A 9,233-nucleotide genomic window follows, 5' to 3' on the forward strand; every position below is an offset into this window, starting at 1 on the left:
AAGTAGGCCAATATTTGGGCAGAGACCTTCATATTTTATAAGCAAGGCACGGACAGCTTTATTCACAGGACTTCTTTCGGAGAACAGAGGTGAAGATGTTTCTTACAAGCACATGCATCACGCAACATCACAAAACTAAGTGTCAGTTTTTCCAAGTTATACAGATGTTTGCTTTGTGGGTCATAAAATATTTTTTTGATCCATAGATCATAAAATGTATGTGACCTGTCTTTGCAACAGTTGTGTGGTCCCAGCTATTCCAGATTCCTAAATTCAGGATTCCAATTGAGTACTTGGTTCTTCCCAACTTGTCATGGGCTGAGGGTTATGTTGAGCAAACAGGTCATGTTGGCATCAGGTCACCAATCCATGTATGACTGGGTGGCTTCCATCTTATGAGGCGAGCTGGTTCCCCCCCCCAAGAATCCCACAGCCTGTTAGTGTATGTTAAATATACAAAGGGAAGACTGCCTACTCAGGATCTCTTAACACTTAAAACAGAATAAATCTAGGGACTGCGTGTGTCACCACAATTAGTTACCTGACTGTATAGCACCCTTCTTTAAATATCTACGCTGTCTGCTGTCAGATCCAGAAAAAGTTCCTTGTACTTGCCTCCAAAGCCCTCCATGGTCTTGTTCCATGCCCCTCCCCATACCCTGATGCACCTCTCCCCATGACCTTTCCTTTGGCTGCAACACCATCACCCACCTAAATCTCAACTGGTCCCTGAAATGACTCTGCCCTTTCTTCCCTTGGTGCCCATTATGCTTGGAACCACCTCCTGATACACCCATGAGAGGTTCATAGTTCTCTATCTCCCTCATCAGAACTCCCTCTTCTGATTAGGACTTTGGCACAACCCCAAATCTTCACCCTCAACTGAACCTAAGCCTGTGTAACCAAAGAAACACAGGTCATTCTCCTTTACCTTCTCAATCTATAGACCACCACCACCCGAAAACAAGTGTTTTAGGCAAGTTTTAGGGCAAGTTTTAGTGGCAAGTTTTAGGGTGTAATCTCCTTAGGGCGGGGATCTGTTGTTCTTCTACAGTGGGGTCTCCACCTTGGGAATTATGACACAGGGTGGTGGGCGCAAGCACAAAATGGCTGCTTCAGAAGGTGGTGCCAACCACAAAAGGTCAGGGGGTGAAGTTATGCAGAACACTAACAGTAAACATTCAGCATCTTTGCAGTAGCATCTTGTGTCTTTTAAAACGAGCATATTTGAAAATATTTTGTTTGTACAGTTTAAAGGTAAAGGTTCCCTTGCTCAAAAGCCAGTCGAATCCGACTCTAGGGTTGCGGTGCTCATCTCCGTTTCCAAGCCGAAGAGCCAGCGCTGTCTGAAGACGTTTCCATGGTCATGTGGCCAGCATGACCTTCACATTTTTTAAAAAATATTTTGTTTGTACAGTTTAAAGGTAAAGGTTCCCTTGCTCAAAAGCCAGTCGAATCCGACTCTAGGGTTGCGGTGCTCATCTCCGTTTCCAAGCCGAAGAGCCAGCGCTGTCTGAAGACGTTTCCATGGTCATGTGGCCAGCATGACCTTCACATTTTTTAAAAAATATTTTGTTTGTACAGTTTAAAGGTAAAGGTTCCCTTGCTCAAAAGCCAGTCGAATCCGACTCTAGGGTTGCGGTGCTCATCTCCGTTTCATAGGCCTGTATCCCCACCTGACGCAATCCTCTTCCCACAGCAGAGTGGCGGGCGGTTGTGTCATTTTGTCACACACAGAGAATACCGTGTGTTCGGCACAAAGGCCCCAATTCACAGTTTTTCATGCAAGGGGTCCCCAGGTTTGGTCCCTGAAATCTCCAGTTAAAAAGATTCGTGGTGCCAGGAAAACCCTTCTCTTCCTAAGACTGAGCAAAGATGTTACCACTCCAGGAGAATGATACTAGTTTAGATGAGCCAGTGGTCTGACTCACTGTGAGTTAGCTTCACATGTTATAGGTGTTGATCAGCAGATGGAGCCCTTTAGATGCAGAAGATTCAGTCCTTGGAATCTCCAGCTGAAAGATCTTCGGTAGAAGCCAGTGCTGGGTTCTCCCTGTCTTTGACTGATCACGTTCTAAACTCTGATAGAGAGCCAATGTAGTGTAGTGGTTAGAGTGTCAGGTTATGATCAGGAAGACCCAGGACTGAGTCTCCACTCTGCCAGGTGTGACCTTGGGTCAGTCACAAGTTCTTTCAGAGCTGTTCTCTCAAGAGCAGTTCTCAAAAGAGCTCTCTCAGCTCCACCTACCTCACAGGGTGTCTGTTGTGGGGAGGGGAAGGGAAAGGAGATTGTAAGCCCCTCTGAGACTGAGTGAAGGGCGGGGTATAAATCCAATCTCTTCTTCTTCTAGACAGTACTGGAAAAGAGGGCCCCAAGGTCTGACTCCTCTGATGGAACCAGACCCCTGCCTTGAAAGCAGAAAATCCCCAGTTCAAGCCTATTTGCTTTCAGAAGTGTGTCAGGTGTTGGGAAAGTCCGTGGAGAGCCACTGCTAGTCAGAGAAGATAGCTTCGTATATTTGTTGTTTTGGGAGAAACTGTGGCTTAGCCATAGAGCACCCACTTCACACATGGAAGATCCCAAATTCAACCTTTGGCTTTTCTCCACCTGAGGCCCCGGACTGGCACTGCCAGCCGGACTAGACAGTTCTAGCATAAACAGGCCAATGAGTTGACTGCATTTCAGGCAGCCTCATCTATTTTTTCCTCAAGAAAGGGATGGGAATTGCACATGCTGGGCTTTGCCCTCAGCCTGTAGTGTCTGTGTTATACTGGGCATCCAAAGGTGAGTTTGTGAACCCAAACACTGTTGGATCTGAAGGTTGGTATCAGTAGGCCAAAGTTATCAAACCTCATTTGGCTTCTAAATATAAAGACAGTCACGCCCTTCCCTCTGTCTGCCCTGTGGGACTTCCCTTGCCTAGGTCAAGGGGATAAATCTAGTTGTAGAGAAGTTGCCTGTAGCCAAGTGAGGTGACGGTCCATGGTGGATTTGACATAGTATACCTAGCCTATTGATATAGTATACTCTTGGTAATATTAATTTTAGTTTTGTCTTTCGTTACCTGAGTTTGATAGTTCATTGGCTGTATTTTACTTTAGGGCTGTGGAATAAAGTTTGTTGAGTTTGTAAACCTTCGGCTCCTGTTGTTGAGTGGCTACGGGAGAAAAACAGCCAGAAATGTGGTGGAAAATGGGATTTATTCTTTTTGAAATTTGATCTGCAGATCTATCAAGAGACAGATGGTTGCTGGGTTAAGAAGCAAAAACAGACCAAAGGAGATAATTTGGTCTCTTGACAGTAGAATAGTAAAATATAGTTTGTCACAGGTTATCCCATTGTTTCTCTAAAAAGGCTTAGTAGTGCTTTAAATGGTTTAAATGGAAAAAGTTTGAGTCCAGTGGCACCTTTAAGACTGACAGTTTAATTCTGAGTATAAGCATGCACACAGAAACTTATTTTTGTTGTTCAGTCGCAGTCGACTCTTTGCGACCCCATGGACCAGATCACGCCAGGCCCTCCTGTCTTCCGCTGTCCTCTGAAGTTGGCTCAATTTCATGTTCGTTGCATCCATGACACTGTCTAACCATCTCATCCTTTGCTGTCCCCGTCTTCTTTGACCTTCAATCTTTCCCAGCATCAGAGTCTTCTCCAGTGAGTGCTCCCTTCTCATTTGGTGGCCAAAGTATTTGAGCTTCAGTTTCATTATCTGGCCTTCCAGGGAAGAGTCAGGGTTGATTTCTTTTAGGATTGACTGATTTGATCTTCTTGCAGTCCAAGAAGATCAAATTAAACTTTAACAAATTAAACTTTGTCGGTGCCACTGGACTCAGACTTTGTTCTATTGCTTCAGACCAACACGGCTACCCACCTGAATCTACCTGTAAGGTAGGTTAGAGTAGAAGGAAGTAACTGGCCCAATGTTCTCCAATGAGTAAATTAATCTTGGGTGGGGGACCCTCCACTGCCAACCTTTGGCGCACGGTTGTGGTGGAGAGTGCCATCAAGTCACAGCTGACTTACAGCGACCCTGTAGGGTTTTCAAGGCAAGAGACATTCAACAATGTACCTCCCTCTGAGTAGCAGCCCTTGACTTTCTCGGTGGTCTCCCATCCAAGCACTAATTAGGGCTGGCCCTGCTTAGCTTCCAAGATCTGGCAAGAGCAGACTAGCCTGGGCCATAATGCGCTTTATGCCAATGAAGCCTCCAGGGGGATAGATTTGTTGCCCAAAACTACCCTTCAGGAGTTGGGCCTCACAGCCAGTAGGAGTATCTAGAGCAGTGATGGCGAACCTTTTAGAGACCGAGTGCCCAAACTGCGACCCCAAACCCACTTATTTATTGCAAAGTGCCAACACGGCAGTTTAACCTGAATACTGAGGTTTTACTTTAGAAAAAACAACTCATACATTAACTTAAGATGATCTAAACAAAGTAAGGAAAGCAATCCCAAATGCTTTCGTTTACTTAAAATTATTTGGCAGAGAATTCGACACTTTAACGATGGGCTGGGCCTGGCTGAGGTGATGGCACGCGTGCCCACAGAGAGGGCTCTGAGTGCCACCCCTGGCACCCGTGCCATAGGTTCACCACCACTGATCTAGAGTATATCACATCTTTGTCACAGTCTTACTCCGAGGAGCACAGGGTGGCCCTTTCTCAGTTTTATCGTCACACCAGCAACCCTGTAAGGTAGGTTACACTGAGTGTGTAGGACTCGGCTCAAGGTCACCTAGGGAGCTTCACAGCAGACTGCAGATTTGAACTTGTAACAACCAGATCCTACCCATGCTAGCCACTATGCCAGAGAAGTAGAATTACCAACCTCTCAAGTGGTGACTGGAGATCTTCCACTGTTACAACTGATCTCCAGTCAACAGAGATCAGTTCCCCTTGATAAAATGGTTGCTTTGGAAGGTGGGCTCTATGGCATTCTGCCCCACTGAAATCCCTCCCATCCTCAATCCTCACCCTCATCAGCCTCCACCCCCCAAAATCTCCAGGTATTTCCTAAACCAGAGCTGGCAACCCTCCACACAAGTATAGGAAGTGCTAGAAAGTTAGGCATCAACTTTCCACTGATGGTCATGGAGTGTCGTTGGGTATGAGGACGCTTCTATCTACAGCCTAAAGGTAAAGGTTCCCTTGCTCGAAAGCCAGTCAAATCCGACTCTAGGGTTGCGGTGCTCATCTCCGTTTCAAAGCCGAAGAGCCAGCGCTGTCGGAAGATGTTTCTGTGGTCATGTGGCCGGCATGACTAAACACCAAGGCGCACGGAACGCTGTTACCTTCCCACCGAAGTGGTACCTATTTATCTACTTGCAATTCCTTGCTTTCAAACTGCTAGGTTGGCAGGAGCTGGAACTAGAGACAGGAGCTCATTCCGTCATGCAGCACCCGGGTCTCGAACTGCTGAACTACTGACCTTCCACAGCCTGCAGTTCAGCGTCTCAACCACTTGAGCCACCGCAGCTCCATATACAGCCTGGAGAGGTACAGTTCAGGAAAAGATTTTACACTTGATTCTAGGGGTTGTATCCATCTACCCAATTCATTTTTCTCCTGCCCTTCCTCCGCAGAGCATAGGGTGAGGATGGTAATAGCTTTCCCCTCCTCATTTTTATCCTCACACAGCCCTGTGGGGTAAGTTAGGCTGAGAGCAGATGAGCAAAGTCCCTTACCAATTTGCATGATAGGGGGTGGGACTTGAACTTGAATTTCCCTCATCCTAGTCTGCTATTCTAACCATCATCCCAGGGTCCCCAACCTTTTTGAGCCTGTGGTCACATTTGGAATTTTGAGAGAAGGTGGTGAGCACCAGCCTGAAAATGGCTCCCACAGGAGGTGGACCCAAACCAAACCCCAAATGGCTTTTGCAGGAGGCGGAGCCAGATGGAATACTTCCCTCCTCAAACCTCTTGGGCAGAAGCACACGCTGATGAAGGAAAGCCCAGGTGCTTAACAGTCTTCCTGGTCCTCCAGTGGAAAAACCCTTTCATTTGAATGAGGGCAGCCAATAACATGACTTCCCTCAAAATAGCCCTACCCATTTTCTGAAGAGCTTGGTAGGGGCACCAAGGAAAATATTGGTGAGCACCATGTTGAGGAAACCTGTGCTTCGCCTCTTGTACAAATGTGAACCAAGGCTGAGAAGTGGTGTGTGTGTGTGTGTGTTTAATTCTGCCCTTTGACACCTCTCAGGTCCCCCTTTCCTCTGTAGCTAAGGTTAAATTTTGTCAATAGGCCTGTTCACAAATTACAGTGAATACTTGCATTTTATTTATATGTGCCTTAAGTAATTCTCAAGGAGCTGCGGTGGCTCAAGTGTTTAAGACGCTGAACTGCAGGCTGTGGAAGGTCAGTAGTTCAGCAGTTCGAGACCCAGGGTGCCGCATGATGGAGTGAGCTCCCGTCTCTAGTTCCAGCTCCTGCCAACCTAGCAGTTCGAAAGCAAGAAATTGCAAGTAGATAAATAGGTACCACTTCGGTGGGAAGGGAACAGCGTTCCGTGCGCCTTGGTTTTTAGTCATACCGGCCACATGACCACGGAAATGTCTTCAGACAGCACTGGCTCTTCGGCTTTGAAACGGAGATGAGCACCGCAACCCTAGAGTCGGACTTGACTGGCTTTCGAGCAAGGGAAACCTTTACCTTTACCTAAGTAATTCTCAGGTTACTTTCAACCCATGTACAGCTGAATGAGGGACTGAAACGGCACACTTATCTAGGTAGTGGTCCCTGGTTTCATTTGTAAAGTGGACGAGCGTTCGCTCTTCATGAAGGATGTATGTGCCTTCAATCTAACATGTGAACAGCGTCTCTGAAAACTGTGATGGGACAGAGGCCTCTGGGCATGGCTGAAGCTGATGGCCTTCTTGTTTGTTCCCAGCATTTGGTATTCACAGGTATGCTGCTTCTGCATTTGGAGGTTCCATTTGGCATTCATGGTTGCCAACTCTGGGTTTGAGAGTTCCTGGGGATTTGGGGGGTAGAGCCTGGAGGGGATGGGGTTTGTGGAGGGGAGAGACCTCAGTATGATGCCATAAAGTCCACCCTCCAAAGCAGCCATTTTTTCTCCAGGGGAACTGATCTCTGTCGCCTGGAGCTATAATTTTGGGAGATCGCCAGGCTCTACCTGGAGGATGGCAACCCTAACTCAGGGGCATTGATACAATTATCTACCATATATTTTTAAAAAACAAACAAACAAACAAACAAACAAATAAATAAATAAATAAATAAAAGGCTTGTAAACCCATGGACCTCTAAGCTGTCCTTGCTCCCTGATGGAAGTAGCTCGCATAAACACATGAAGCTGCCCTATACTGAATCACACTTTCGGTCTGTCTAGGTCAGTGTATTCTACTCTGGTGATACTCAGTGGCTTGGAAGCCACATCACTTTTTGACATGCCCCCTGTGGCTCTTCTGAGCATTGTTGCCCAATGTGTAGGGTTGCCAGCCTCCAGGTGGGGTCTGGAGATCTCTCAGAGAGTTAGAACTGATCTCCAGGCAACAGAAATCAATTCCCCTAGAGAAATGGCTGCTTTGGAGGGTGGATTCTGTGGGCCTTATACCACCCTGAGGTCCTGCTCCTCCCCAAATTCCTCTCTTCCCAGGCTCCACCCCCAAAATCTCTAAGTATTCCCCAACCCAGAACCGGCAGCCCTACCAATGTGTCACTGCCCCATAGGGTTGCCAGATCCCCCTTAGCCACCCGCAGGGGATGCGGGATAGGGTTGCCAGATCCAGGTTGGGAAACTCCTGGAGATTTGGAAATAGAGCCTGAGAAGGACAGGATCCTCAGTGGGGTACGATGCCATAGAGTCCACCCTCCAAAGCCTCCATTTTCTCCAGGGGAACTGATCTCTGTAGTCTGGCGATGAGGTGTAATTCCTGGGGATCCCCAGGTCCTTATGCCATGTCCCAGGAAAGTGGGCAAGGCCATTGCCTATTACAGTTCATAGCTGCGAGGTGGTTTTCCCATTGAAACGCTGGAACAACTGGAGAACAGGTAAGCTAAAAGCCTCCCTGAGCTGCGAGCCCTGGGCCAGGCACGGGATTCCCCACTCCTCCACATGAAACCAGCTGGGTGACCTTGGGTCAGTCACAGTTCTTTCAGAGCTCTTTCAGCCCCACCTACCTCACAGGGCATCTGTTGTGGGGAAGAGGAAGGAGACTAAGCCACTCTGAGATTCTGAGTGAAGGGCAGGGTATAAATTCAACGCTTCTTCTTGAATACCCACCACACTTCTCCACAGCTTCTGATCTCTCATCTCAGGACTCAAGACGGCAATCAGGAGGCCAGTAAGCTGACCACAGAGAGGAGAAAGTAAAGCGGCCACCAGAAGAGCAGGTTGGCTACAGTGAGGAGTGACTTTACTCCCCTTTCTCCACAGCCAGCTTCCTCTCCTCCAGGTGCCTTGGCAATCTCTTTCACACCTAAGCTGCTGTGCCTCATGCTGAGGAGAGCAGGAAGGCAGAGAGAGGGAAGCCCTTCCCCTCACTCCAGATGCACAAGGGCTGGCTAAGGTTCGACAGGGATGGGGAGAGACAAGTCTACATGCACAGAGGCACTTTGGTAATTATAAAATGTTAGTCACCTTTATATCTATTTTATGTGTACGTTTGGCAGAATGGTGCACAGGGCATACAGCAGTCATGTGGCTCTTCTGGCTGACTGAGGATTATGATGAACGGAACTTTGCCTATTGAAGGATCATACCCCCCCAAACCTTGCTGCTCTCCAAGGTACTATTGGGAGTTGAATCCAATGACAAATGTGGCTCTCTTGAGAGCCGTGACACAAGTAACACTAGTCTACCCTGGTTGGAAGTGGCTCTCCAGGGTCTTTCACACCATCTCCTACCTGAGCCTTTTAAACAGGAGATTCTGGAGGCTGAACCCGAGATCCTCTGTATGCCAGGCTGATACTCTGCCACTGATCCATGCCCCATCCCTCTTTGAGTAGGGCTGTGTGGAGAGTGCTGCCTTTGGAGAAGTGCCCTCACCTCAGCCAAGTCACTGTGTGAGCACACCCTTGAACTGGATTCACTGCTTCCCATTATTTGCCATGCAGTTTGCAAAGGGCTTCAGAAAGTGAAGAGTTACTGGCAGGGCTATTTTTGGGCAAGGAATGCACAGGAATGGAGTTCCGGCTGGCATAATAGGCTACACCCAACAGCAGAAACTCATTAGGATTGGCTACATTAGGGGTGTGTGGCCTAACATG

Source organism: Gekko japonicus, unplaced genomic scaffold, assembly GCF_001447785.1.
Source record: "Gekko japonicus isolate JY-2015 unplaced genomic scaffold, Gekko_japonicus_V1.1 scaffold4670, whole genome shotgun sequence".
Lineage (NCBI taxonomy): Eukaryota > Metazoa > Chordata > Lepidosauria > Squamata > Gekkonidae > Gekko > Gekko japonicus.